A 14,129-nucleotide genomic window follows, 5' to 3' on the forward strand; every position below is an offset into this window, starting at 1 on the left:
ACTCACCCTCAACCCCTCACCCTCACTCTCCCTCACCCTCACTCACCCTCAACACCTCACTCACCCTCAACACCTCACCCTCAACCTCAACCCCTCACCCTCACTCACCCTCACTCACCCTCACCCTCACTCACCCTCACCCTCCCTCACCCTCACTCACCCTCACCCTCACTCACCCTCACCCTCCCTCACCCTCACTCACCCTCAACCCCTCACCCTCACTCACCCTCAACCCCTCACCCTCACTCACCCTCACTCACCCTCAACCCCTCACCCTCACTCACCCTCAACCCCTCACCCTCACTCACCCTCACTCACCCTCAACCCCTCACCCTCACTCACCCTCACTCACCCTCAACCCCTCACCCTCACCCTCACTCACCCTCAACCACTCACCCTCAACCACTCACCCTCAACCACTCACCCTCAACCACTCACCCTCAACCACTCACCCTCAACCACTCACCCTCAACCACTCACCCTCAACCACTCACCCTCAACCACTCACCCTCAACCACTCACCCTCAACCACTCACCCTCAACCACTCACCCTCAACCACTCACCCTCAACCACTCACCCTCAACCACTCACCCTCAACCACTCACCCTCAACCACTCACCCTCACTCACCCTCACTCACCCTCACTCACCCTCACTCACCCTCACTCACCCTCACCCACCCTCACCCTCACCCTCACCCTCACCCTCCCTCACCCTCACCCTCCCTCACCCTCACCCTCCCTCACCCTCACCCTCCCTCACCCTCACCCTCACTCACCCTCACCCTCCCTCACCCTCACCCTCACCCTCCCTCACCCTCACCCTCCCTCACCCTCACCCTCCCTCACCCTCACCCTCACTCACCCTCACCCTCCCTCACCCTCCCTCACCCTCACTCACCCTCAACCCCTCACTCACACTCAACCCCTCACCCTCACTCACCCTCACTCACCCTCAACCCCTCACCCTCACTCACCCTCAACCCCTCACCCTCACACAGTGCAATAGGTCTCAGACCATTTCAGTTACAGCTTTAAGAAATGTTTATGGCTTTTTTTATTTTTAATTCAGTCAGTCAGTCAATTTTCTTTATTCGATTATTTAAAATCATAAAAGAGCAAGCATTTTGCATATCCTGGTTACAATACATTTCATTGAAGCACAAAGACAATTTAACAAATCTGAAACATTCAATCAATATTATAAAACAGATGAGCCGCGATGCAACGTACATAAATATCTAAAAAAGCTAAAAAAGAAGGGTTTATTAAGCACAATTCATTTAAAAAATGAGGAAGAGAGGAAATTCATTTGTCAAAGATAAAGTGCCTGTGCCTTGTGCGGTGCTTATTTTTACGTGCACCTGCAACCAGAAAACTAGCCACTGAAAAAGCTACATTTACATTGGGGAGGAGCTGCAAGAACAACAGGGCTGGTTTAACCTGGATAAAGCCCTGGTGGCGTAAAATAGGGAGCAGATAACTTTTCCTGAGCTCAGTATAATGTCCGCAGAACATAATAAAGTGCATCGTGTCCTGTGTCGAGAAATGATCACAGTCGCATGGGTCGGCATCCTCGGGTCGCGAACAAGATTTGAAGTTGCCCAGTACAAAATGAATTAAATCAAAGCGAAATCTCGTTAAGAGAAAGCGATGATAGGAATTTGTGGTAAAGAGGAGATAAGGTTCCATTCCTGGGGCTAAGGAGAGCGTGCAATGTTTCCTTACCATAGTCTTTTTTAGCTCTGCTTCTTCCCTTTCCATGGCGTATAAATTTGTCAGGGTGTTTTTGACTAGTTTTATATCGCCATAGGTTATTCCTTCTGGAGAACAAAAAAGCTCCGGACGACCTGCTAGGGTAAGCTGCATTTTAACGTATCTCAACCAGGGAATGTGGAGGGCTCTATCCAGGGCTAAACAATCTTTTAGGATGGTATGATTTAAAGTTAGCTCCTGATTGAGCCATATTTTTATCCAACCAATCACTGGAGCTAGTTTTAATAAATCTGAGATATAACCCACACCTAGCTCTGTATGTATTGCAAAGGTCGAAGTTGATTGGGGGACAGAGAGCAAGGATCTCAAAAATTTATTCTCTACGGTCTGTATTTTAGCTGGGCAGGTATATCCCCAGATTACCGAGCCATACTGGGCAACTGACAGACATTTGGAGATATAAACTTTAATGATGCTTTCCATTGGACGAGCACCCAGCTTTTTGGCAAAACCCAGCAGCCCTGCGGCCGCTCTAGCGACAGCGCTACTTTTGGCCAAAAGCTGAGGGCCCCAAGTACCCCTGTCGTCAAAAATAACGCCTAAGTATGGGAAGGAGGAGACTCTCTTTACCTCCTTTCCTGCACAGGAGAAAGTTAGTGACTTTTTTTTCCTTCCTGCGGGGCCAGCAATCATTACATGTGATTTGTCTGTATTAATTTTCATGTCCAAAGATGACATAAAAGTCCCGAAGGATGCAAGAAGTTTATTTAGCGCGACTCCGGAGCGTGCCAGGAGGACAGCGTCATCCGCGTACAGGAGTACAGGAATCTTTGTCTCCCCTGCACGCGGAATATCGCTGTGGGCTGTTATCATTACTGCCTCTAGGTCATTAATATATAAGGTGAAGAGGAGGGGAGCAAGTATGCACCCTTGCCTAACCCCCCTCTCCGACTTAAAGTGACAGGTGCATCTTCCGTCCTGAGTAACTCTGACCGAGGTCAGAAGGTCCTTATGTAACTCGGCCAGGTAATTGACCAAGGGGGGGTCGAGACCCATGGCCAAGAGGATCCGCCACAGCTTCGACCTGTTGACCAGGTCAAAAGCCGATGACAGATCCATAAAGGCCATGTATAAAGACCCCTCCCTGCCGACCACATACTTATTTAGAATTAATTCCAAATTTAGGCACTGATCTAACGTTATTTTTAATTCTTTAGCATTGGCTACAGGAAACAAAAATGCTAAACATTTACAAAAAAAACCCATAAACAATTCTAAAAGCACTAACTCTAATGGTGCGAGACCTATTGCATTTCCAATGCTTGTTTCTCATCGTCTTGTGTAGGAAGAGTGAGAGGTTTGACTGAGCTGTCCTGTGCCAGCCAGCATGCCTCGCTCACTGCAGACTGATAGAAAGGAGCTTGTGTTCAAGCCACAACTTTTGGAAAAGAGCAACTCCTCAAAATGTTACACCATGGCAGGTAAATAGCAAAAGTGCATCCCTTTTTAAATTACAACAGTCAAAATGTCACACAACGTTTGTAACTGTTTTTGGCTTCGCTTTCTAAACACAAATTAATGTTTTGCCAGGCTGTGGCAAAAAACGTACAGTTTGGCTAAGCTGCCCTCCCCCTTGGAACAGCAGGAGATTCAATGTACGGCAGTGCTGATGGGGCAGGTAAACCGTACATAGGGTGACCAACCGTCCGTAAATTTCACGGACAGTCCGTAATTTCGGCCGTCTGTCCGTTGTCCGTGAAGGATTCTTTAACGGACGCCATTTGTCCGTAATTTTAACCACCCACCTCCCTTCTTGACTCTGATGCTGTTGGGGTCAGGTTTTTAATTACAAGAACTCCGATGCAAGCTGGGATACCTAGCAGCATTGGAGAGGCACAGTGGGACGGCAACCCTCACACCTCCAGCCCTTGATGAGCTGTTAAGCGGTGCTTGGAGGTGACTGAGAGGGAGGGGCTGCCACTTCAGGAGCAGGGGCATCTATTCAGATGCAAACAGCCCTGAATGCGTCATGTCTCTGCAATTTAGAGGGGCCTCCCAGGGCCCCAAACATCCTAGAACCGGCCCCATTACACCGAGACAGCACGTGGTTTCAACAAACCTCGGTTCTGCAAACATGCAGTCTATAATGTCATAAAATAAAGAAGTGGCACTATCGCACCCACACTGATTAACAAAGTATGGAGGACAATCAGTTAAATCAGTTCTCTCGGAGTATCTCCTTTAAATACTGTACATCACAGTTGGAGATGGCAAAAGTAACATTTTAGAAAGAGAGCCTGTCGTCTCTGTTCTTGTCCAGGAGGGGGTGAAAAGCCCTACCCCACCCTGGAAGAGACCAAGAGGATGCTAGAATACTGCACGCCCACTCCGGTGCCCACCCTGGTGGATCCTGTTCCCCCTCCTGGGATAGCTCCTGCCCCTCCCCCCCAGTGATGGCTCCTGTCCCCCCATGTGGTGGCTCCTGCCCCCCCGCCCGCGCCTGTGATGGCTCCTGTCCCCCCATGTAGTGGATCTGTCTCTGCCCTGGGTGGCTTCTGTTCCAGTCCTGGAACGGCCCCTGCAGCGAGGGTGAAGTTCTTGATGGGCCTCTTCTCAAAAAGGCTCAGCTAAAAATTAATATGTTAAGGTGGGCGAGTGAGTAAGTGAAGGGATGGGTGGATGGCTGGATGAATTAGTGAAAGGGTGAATGGATGAATGAAAGATTGAATAGATGGATAATGAGAGAGGATGGATGGATTGATGAGTGATTGGAAGGATGGAGGAGAGAAAAGGTAAATAGCTGGATGTATGGGTGGAAGGGTAGCTGGATGGGTAAAAGGGTGGATGGATGGGTGAAACGATGGATGAGTGAAAAGGTGGATGATGAGTGAGTGGGTGGATGGATGAGTGAAATGACGGATGGATGGGTTGATGAATTGATAAGTGCAAGGGTGAATGGATGAACGGATGAGTGAAAGGGTGGATGTAAGGATGGATGAGTGAGTGAAAGGGAGGGTAGATGGACAAAAGGATGAATAGATGAGTGAAAGGATAAATGGATGAGAGGAAGGATGGATGAGTGATAGGGTCAATGGATTGATTCATGAGTGGATGAGTAGATGGATGGATGGATAGATAGATGGATGGATGGAAGGAAGGATTGCTAAGTGAAAGGGTCGATGGAGAGAGAAAGGGAGGATGGATGGATGACTGAAAGGATGGATGGATGGATAACTGAAAGTGTGGATGGGTGGAAGGATGAGTGACTGGGTGGATGGATGAGTAAGTGAAAGGATGGCTGGATGGGTGAAAGGGTAAATGGCTGAATGGATGAGTGAATGGGTGGGTGGGTAGAAGAGTGGATGGATGAGTGTACAGATGTATAGGGTGAATGGGTGGATGGATGGATAATGGATTGATGAGTGAAAGGATGAATGAAGGGATGGATGAGTGAAATGATAGATGGAAGGATACATGATGGCTAAGTTTGCAACTGGTTGAATGTTTGGATATGGCTGGGCTTACTTATATACTATTGCGCGACCTCTGATGTGTCTGTAAAACTTATCCAATTGTCCTAAAGTTTTGTCCTGAATTTTGACCTCCTGTCCTGAATTTGTGTCCTGAATTTTGACCCTTTGTCCTGAATTTTTACACTCTCCGTCCTGAATTTGCACCAATGCCAGTTGGTCACCCTACGTACACACGTCATCAGAGCAGCAGTAGCAAACCCTGATCACTCGAGAGCGTCATCTGTCGCCGTTCATGTAATCCAGCCAAAATTGTGTCCAGTCAGACAGTGATCATTTTCCTCTCTCTTTCTCCACCAGACCCCTGAGCCGTCAGTATGCCGCCTTTTCATCCTCTATCATCTATTTACAACTAAGGAAGCAAACACTTTCATCAGTGCCCAAGTTTTGAACATGCATGTACGAGCATATGGCATTATGTACTGTTCCAAGACTCTTTACCATTCCATGATGGCCGAAGCCACTTATAGCAGTAAATTAAAAAATGAATACAAAAGGGTTTTATTTAAATACATAAGCCCAGCACAAAATGGGAGCTGCTGATCATTCCAGAAAAAAATATTTGTATTTTAAGGACTTTGACAACAGAGGTGCACAAGAGATCCATACAGAGGGGTGCAACAGGGAGTGAACAGGAGCACAATGCAGTGAGATAGAATAAAAACTAAAACAGCCCAGCCAAGTACCAGGCATCAGGTATTAGACTAACGCATTTTAGTGTGGCTGTCCGCATCACTGCACTGAAATGCAAAGTAACTCATGTTTTGCCTCCTCAACAGTTATGTTAGTCTGGGCTGTGAATTCCACTCCGCTGGCCGAGTTTTCTACACTCCCCACTCCGCGTTATGCGGAGCTCGTGGAGTTCGAATAACTCTGCTTCGCATTGCAGAGCAGAATTTTTGTGCTCGCTCGTGTTCGTCTACGCCAAGTTGACAAGTGCGAGCGAGGAAAATCCACCTCAGAGCAAGATTTTTCCTTGTTCGCGATCGTCCTCATCGAGTTGGTAATCGCAAGCATGGAAAATCAACCTCCCGATGAGATTTCTCAACACGGGCGGTCAGATTTCTCATTGGGAGTGGTTGCGTATGCTCGCGACCCTCACATTGAGAAACCATCTGTTCGTGTTGAGAAACCTGGCACTCGAGTAAACATCTACTCGATCAGCAAAAAGGAAGCAGCGCCCGCTTGCCCTGTGCATGCTGCCATTCACGATGATTGTACAGTCAGGACAAGCACCTGGCACTGAAAATCACCGTAAATGGCATTTATCTAACGCAATCCGCTGCTAGTGGTGCTCCGGAGAGCGCGTTGGAGTTTTTGTTGCACTTCGCTGTAGTTCCGCGCAGTGGAACTCCCCGAACTACGCCCAGGCTTACTGTCAAGCTGTGTGGAGTACTCCCTGCCAATACACTATTTAGTGACTGAAAGCTGGAGTGGCAGTGTGCGCTTCCCCCAGAAGTCTAGGGGGCTGTCTGAGTTCTAGAAGCTACTGCTACAATGTTACAAACAGACCTGTTATGATTCAATCAACGCATGGCAGCAGCACAATTCGGATACATTTCACTGACTTCAGGAGGAATGAGTCAGTCAATACCCTATGGCTAATACGGAGACAGTGTAGTCAGCCAGTGAGGTCAAGCGTGAGTTTGTGAGACTCTGTGAGACGTGGGTAGGTCCTGTTGCGCGGACTGTGAGCGGGCGGCAGTTGAATCAGAAAGAACGTTTTGGCAGGCTGCTTAGCTGGCGACTGTGTAGTGCTGCTAGAGGTAATGAATGTCCCGCAATGCCAATTAAACCAGTCCTGACTGTACCACGGACTGGCCGCCGCCGAGTGATAGCCACAATTTCTAGCACAACCATTCGCCACACTATTTCCTATAACATCATTTTTTTTTTAGATTTCTTTTTATTAATACAAGGCATTCAAGTGAGTGCACAGAACAGAGAGCTTACATTTCCACACATCATTACAACATATCAATAATAATGTGGGGGATATGAAAAGAAAGGAGGGGGGGCCGAAATACTTTTACATACAAGGGTCACGCCTATGCAGGTATGTCCGATATTGAATCAGCTGGAGGTATGCAAATCTCCCCCCTGTATCGATTCCATAACCCCCAAACAGTCATCCATTTACGAGGTTTGCCTCTGGCCAAATAGACGGTCTTCTCTCGGAACATACACTAATCCATGCTCTCTTTCCATTCCTCAATCGTGGGGGGCCTCTTGGATCCCCACTGCTGTGCTATATTTCGTTTCGCTATCATTGCCCCTAGAGTGGCCCACCTGGTCTGTGCTGTGTTCAGATCTGTAGGTTCCCAAATATTAAGGAGGCATCTCCTTGTCTCTGGTGACACGGTTACGCCCGATACCTTTCGCATAACATCATGTATCGAACTCCAGTAATCCACCATATAGTGACATTCCCAGAGGATATGGAGGAACGTGCCTACCTGCCCACATCCTCGCCTGCACAAACCTTCACCAGATAGTCCCATCCGGACCAAACGTGGACCTGTGACATACACCCTATGTAATATTTTCAACTGGACTTGTCGCAGTCGTGCCGGAATCGCGACCTCCTTCGCGGAGGACACAGCCGATTGCCAATCCTCGTCATCTAGTTCTATACCGTCCCTTATCCATTTATCTCTTAACTCTAACAGGAGGTCTGCTCTGTGGTTGATCAACTACCTATAAATGAGGGAAATAGTTTTCTCTGGCAAATGCCCGTCCAATATTCTATCCTTCAATGGCGAGGCTTCGGGTATCTCCCCCTCCACCGGTACCTCCGATCGCAGCGCATGTCGAACCTGCGCATACCATAAATATTATAACATCATTTATTGAGGGTATGCCTAGATGAGGCAATGATAGTTTTTAACTGTAATTTTCGTCCAGTTAGATACAGTTTTCAATCGAGTCTAATGGTAGATAAATGAATGATATGAATGCTGCGCTTTTTTTTTTAGAACTGTTGCGTTCCTATCCGTTGGTTTTTGTTTGGGTGTTATTACGGACTTTGGGCGATTGAGTCCATTATCACTTTTGTTTATTGGTGGTGTTCACTGCATTAAACCATGGGCCTGCCAGATTGAGTGCTGTGCAGATGCCCATAACACAACAGCCTGACTACAGGTATCTAGCTGAGCCGAGCCACTAGGCAAGCACCAGTCGTGTTCGGCAGGTGGTGTCGTAGTTGGGTTGCATGGCCGGCTACCACCTGGACGCTGCACCGGATGTATCATTCCAAAATTGGCCATCCTAATAAATGTGCTTTCACATTTCTTGTTCAAACCCAACACACACCTGTCACTCAGGTTGCAAGAGCCCTAGGCTTGGGCCCTTCTATTTCGGGTGCTTTACACCAGCATCAAGATAGAGGCACTCGTTGCTCAAATGGGTGTCATTTCTGATATTTATATGCTTCCCTCGTCTTCTTTGCTCGTTTTTGCTCACGAGAAAGTGTCACTCATGGTCTTTGAAATATCTCTCATAATTACATTGAAATTAAGTGTCCCACATAGCAATCTGAATCCTTGGCAGCTAAAATGAATAAAACAAAAGTGAAAACAAAAAGGCTGAGAGTAGCAATGGATGAGCTGGGAGAAGGGATAAGAGGGAGCAACACGGAGTACACGGGGAGGTACTAAAAAATATTTTAAAAAACACGTGCATGTTCATTTATTGCGAAAAGGGAAAAGTAATTCCCTGAACGTGAGGAGTAGAACCACACGTCTTTCAATCCAGATAATAGTTAAGACCTAATATTCCATGGGAAGGACAAACACAAGAAAAAATATTTGAAACATGAAAATGAGAATGGCAAGAAGGCCAACCAGTGGTAATCAAGGTGGGCTGGAACAAAGGACATTGTAAGTTTTGGTATGGTCTAAAACCCAGGGCACAAGTCCTATAAAGTGGGGGGAGGAGTACTAACAAAGTTAGGCAGTATTTTTTTTTTATTATTTTTTTTATTTTAAAAGTTTTACATAGCGCGAACAAGATCTTTGCACATATCAGAGTGATTTACAGAAAAGTAGCAAAATATGGTAGGTACATGAAGGAGCATAGTCAATCAGATAAACCAATAGAACATACAGACAATCAGATAAACAAATAGTACAAATCGGTGCAGAGTCTCAAATAGATCCAAAGTAAAAATTCAGGTGAATTTAGCCATGAGGATAGCTTTTACATCTTTCTTAAAAAATGCAGTGGAGGAGATACGTTTGGTTTCTGGAGGGAGTGTATTCCAGATCCTGGGTGCCATTTCTGAAAAGGAGCGTTTATATGTTTTTTCCTTCCGGAATCTTCGAGGTTTCAGAAGAAGATTTTTTGTGCTTCTAGTGGTTCTTGAGCCACCAGATATTGTCAGCTTCTGAGTGAGGTAGCCGGGTGAGTTGTGGTGTACAGCCCTGTGTGTCATGCAGTCAATTTTCAGATGTATTCTGGCTTCAAAAGGCAGCCAGTTCAGGGATTTTAAGTCAGGGAAAATATGTGAGTGTTTTTTTGATCCAGTGATGAGTTTTGCTGCAGCGTTCAGAGAGGCTCTTAGGGGTGCAGTTGTAGATAGGGGGAGTCCCCACAAAGGGCAACGCTTCTGTAGTATATGAGAGAAATGACTAGGGCTTGTACTGCAGTTTGGAAGTCCTTGGCTGGGAGGAAGGGTTTAAGTTTCCTCAAGGTATTGATTTGGAAATTAGCTCCCTTAGTTGCCTTGCTGATATGCAGCTGCATGTTGAGATTGGCGTCCAGTGTTATGCCTAAAGATTTCGCTGAGTGCACAATGGTAGGTTGGACATTGAGTGCAGTTAGATGCTTAAGCCAGGTTTGAGTGGTGGAGATTTTCGTGGGAGGTGAGATCAGAAGGAACTCAGTTTTCAGAGCATTGAGTTTGAGGTGGTTATCGGCAAGCCATGATTGGGTGTTTCTGAGCGTTGAGTTCAGAAGTTTGATGTCTTCTGGGGATTGTAATTTGAGAATAGTAGGGTGTCGTCGGCGTACATGTGAAAGTGAACATTAGATGCTTGTAACAAGGTGGTGAGAGGTTTCATGACTAGGTTGAACAATGTTGAGGATAGGGAAGATCCTTGTGGGACACCTAATGTTACAGGCACCAGTGGGGACATCAAGTTGTTGCTTTTGAATTTCTGAGACGGCTATTCAGGAAGGAAGTGAACCACTTGAGAACAGTACCAGATAGGCCCATTCTGGTGTTTAACAGCTCGAGTAAGTTCTCGTGATTGACGGTGTCAAATGCTGAGGAGAGATCAAGTAGGATCAGGAGGCAGGTGTCATTTTGATCTAGGATTTGGAGGGCGTCGTTAATTATGTGTGTCATAGCAGTTTCAATACTGTGCCCTGCTCGGAAGCCTGATTGATGAGGGTTGAGGAGGTCAAACTGATCAATGTGTTTTGTCAATTGGAGTTGTACGCATTTTTCCAACAGGACGGTGTTAGCAGGAAGGGGGTCAGTGAGGTGATTAGAGGGTTTCAAGGTGCCGAGCAGTTTGTCAATTGTTTCTTCTGAGTAGGTGTCAAAGGACGACCATGCAGCATTGTTTTTTGGTTCAGTGGGTGTTATGCTGTGGAGGCTGGAGTAAAGGCTTAGGTCATTGAGGAGATCGCTCCTTATGTTATCAGTCTTTAGATTAAAGAAAGCAGAGAAGTATTCAAAGGATGGTAAATCGCCCATGGTGCTATGTGATTGTTGGGGTTGTTCCTTGGATTGTGCTTTGATTAGTTCAAATAGTTTTCTTGGCCAGTTTTTTGCTTGGTCGAGCTGGAGGCTGAAGAAGTCTGATTTTGAGCGCTTGATTTTCCTAAAGTAGGCGTTTCTCTTTTTCTTCAGAGTTTTAAGGTGCAGTGCCGAAGGGGCTGATCTCCAGGTGCACTCTGCCATTCGCATGGCCCGTCTGTCTTCGTTGAGTCTACCATCGTACCATGGGTTAGAATTCTTAGTGGAGACTCTTTTCAGTTGCAAGGGGGCGGCCTCATTGATTATTGAAGTCATAGAGTTGAGGTAGTGGTCGGTCAAAGATTGAACGTCAGAGGCGCCGGTAGGGGGAAGGAGGAGATTGCAGCTGTGGGAAGGTTAAGAGTTTGGGTTGAGTTTCTTCAGGTCCTTTTTCCAGACCTTGGATTTGGTGGATTGAACCGGGTTAAATTTAACTTTTTAATTGATGAAGAATATAATGTGGTGGCCGACCAGTCAGAGGGTAGGATTGACCCAAGTTGGGTAGAGTCCTCTTTGGAGATGATAAAGTCGAGGGTAGAGCCTTTGTCGTGGGTCGGGCTGTTGCAGATTTGGGTGAGGTCAAGAGCGTTGTGGAAATTTGTGAGACTATTTACCACCCCATCATTGTGATCGTTCCGATGGAGATTGAAATCACCAAGGAGAATTTGAGTGTTTTGCCGTCCGTAATTGGTTGAGATTGTGTCCATGAGTTGTTGGGTGAAGATGAGGTTGTCCCCAGGTGGGTGGTAGATGACGTGTAGAGAGCATACAGGTGTGCCCTCGCTGATGACATCGAGGCAGATGTATTCACAGGAGGTAAGAGAGGGGCAGGTGACTCTAGTAACTGAGAGGTTGCTCCTATAAATACATGCGATTCCACCGCCTGTCTTGCCGGAACTGTCAAGTCTAATGATGTGGTAGTTGGGGGGGACTAGATTGTCCATGATAGGTGTAGAAGATTCAGTTAACCAGGTTTCAGTCAGGATGATTAGGTCAAGGTCCAGTGTTTTGATGAGATCAGCGATGTCCGAGGAGTGTCTAGGGGCAGATCTGCAGTTGAGTAGTGTGCACTTGAGCCTGGGGGTGCAAAGGCTGGTAGAGGGTTCTAGAGTGAGGGGGACTTTTTTTTAGGTTATTAGGGACGGAGCCTCTATTGTTTTGTGTGGGGTGCCTAAGGGGGTTAGAGTAAATTGTGGGGATGGAAAGGTGTGTGGTGGCTATGTAGTTTTGGGGAACTGGGTCATAAGAGCGGAGCAGGATGCGTACGTCGTGGTCCGATAGTGGATTGATGGTGCGTCGGGCGGTTGGTTCGATTGCGAGCGGGGATAGAGGTCCAGTGTGGGGAGTTTTGTGTGAGAGGGTGAGTAGGATGGGTGGTGGGTTTGTTAGGGGGGGAGGTGGTGGTGGGTAGGGGGTGTCTGGGGTGTGTGAAGAGTAATTCTTTGAGGGTGTGGAGATATTATTTGACTTGGAGGAGGGTGGACATAATCAAGTCCAGCGTGGGATTGGGAAAGGTGTTGGGGATGGGCACTGAGGGAGAGTAAGTGTCTTGGTTACTGGAGTGGGAGGGTGTTAGTGCAGGGGTTGGTGGTATTAGTGAGAGGGTAGGTGTTCGGAAGGGTAGGGAGGTTGGGGGGAGGGGTGTGGTAGAATTAGGGAGGAGGTTAGTGGTAAAGGTGAAGGTGTTGGTGGTAGGAGGGGTAGGAAAGTTGGGGGATGAGTGTAGGCGGGGGTGCAGGTTAGGTAGTGGGGACTGAGAGTGGGGGGGAGAAGATGAGGGATGAGTGCAGGCTAGGGGTGGCGGGGGTGCAGGTGAGGTAGTGGGGACTGATAATGAGGGGGAGATGGGATGGGAGATGGTCCTGTTGTGGGGGGGGAGTGCAGTTAAGGGGAGGGGGAGTGCAGTTAAGGGAGGTGGGGTGTTCTGAGAGTCTAGTTGGAAGTGGGAGGGGAGGGTTATGTTGAGGGGCAGAGGGGGTGGGGGTGGGGAGGATGTAAGAAGAGGAGTGATTTACGCCTAGGATTGAGGGGTGTGAGGTAACTGTAGAGGGTGGGTGATATAGTAGAGTACTCAGGGGAGGGAGGAGGTGTGTGTTAGTGGTAGGAGGCGCTGTGGAGTCAAGGGAGTTAGGATCACTGGAAGTAACATCACAAGTAGTGACTTCAGATATTAGGAATGCAGAGAAATGTTTATCAGGTATATCATGAGTACATTTAAGAGCATTATGGGATTTAATAAATGAGATTTGGTGTCGGAGTTGTGACAAAAAAGTGGCGCAACCTCGGCGCAAAATCTAGGCTTGCATCTTTTTAAAACCATGCCACAAAGAAATTACCCACAAGGAGAAGCATGGTAGTAGATCTTCTAGGTGTAATTGGTTGCAAAGTCTGCATTTTAATTTTTTTTATAAGTTTAAGGCATCTGTTGCAGCTGTGCCCAGGATATCTCAGGGAATAGTAATAAAGGTGAGATAACTTTCGAGGTGAACGCATTTGTTGGTAGAGGTCGGTGTTTTGTGTAATCCCAGATTTGAATCAAAGTAGCATAGAGGGTTAATGTGTCTCCTGCAAATCACAGTACGTAACATGCAGCTGTGAGATTTTTATTTTCTGTAGCTAGGAAAGGGGGCTACTGCTTTTAACACAGCGATCCTGTTGTTGCTTGCCGTTCATAAATTGTATTACTTCCAATTTAGCACAGTGAGCTATGAAGGGAATGTGGTTCCTACACATTGTAACCCTCACTGGCTCATGTAACACATCTTGTACCTTGATTTACACACTTACATGATTTATTGTCAATGTATAATGTGTATGCTATGTAAAGCACTTTGACAATAAATTGTTATCTGTGTATATACGTGGACAGACTAGCGCACCTGATATTGTTACAGGGCATGTACTTATATAAAGGGACTGAACTAAGACAAAATCATGCCTCTCTTAGGTACTTGTGAGGAGATTACAAGCTGTGTGCCTTTGTTTCCCCTCTCTTCCATTTTCATCTAAACGCGATGCTCCAGGCTGCTTCCAGTCAGGACTCTCGATCAAAAGGAGGCTCTTAGATACACAGCTGACAAGAACCCAATCAAGGCCACACAACTAAGCCCCCCCTCTTTTTTTTTTCTTTCTCCTATTCCC

Source organism: Lissotriton vulgaris, chromosome 2_2, assembly GCF_964263255.1.
Source record: "Lissotriton vulgaris chromosome 2_2, aLisVul1.2, whole genome shotgun sequence".
In the NCBI taxonomy this organism is placed as follows: domain Eukaryota; kingdom Metazoa; phylum Chordata; class Amphibia; order Caudata; family Salamandridae; genus Lissotriton; species Lissotriton vulgaris.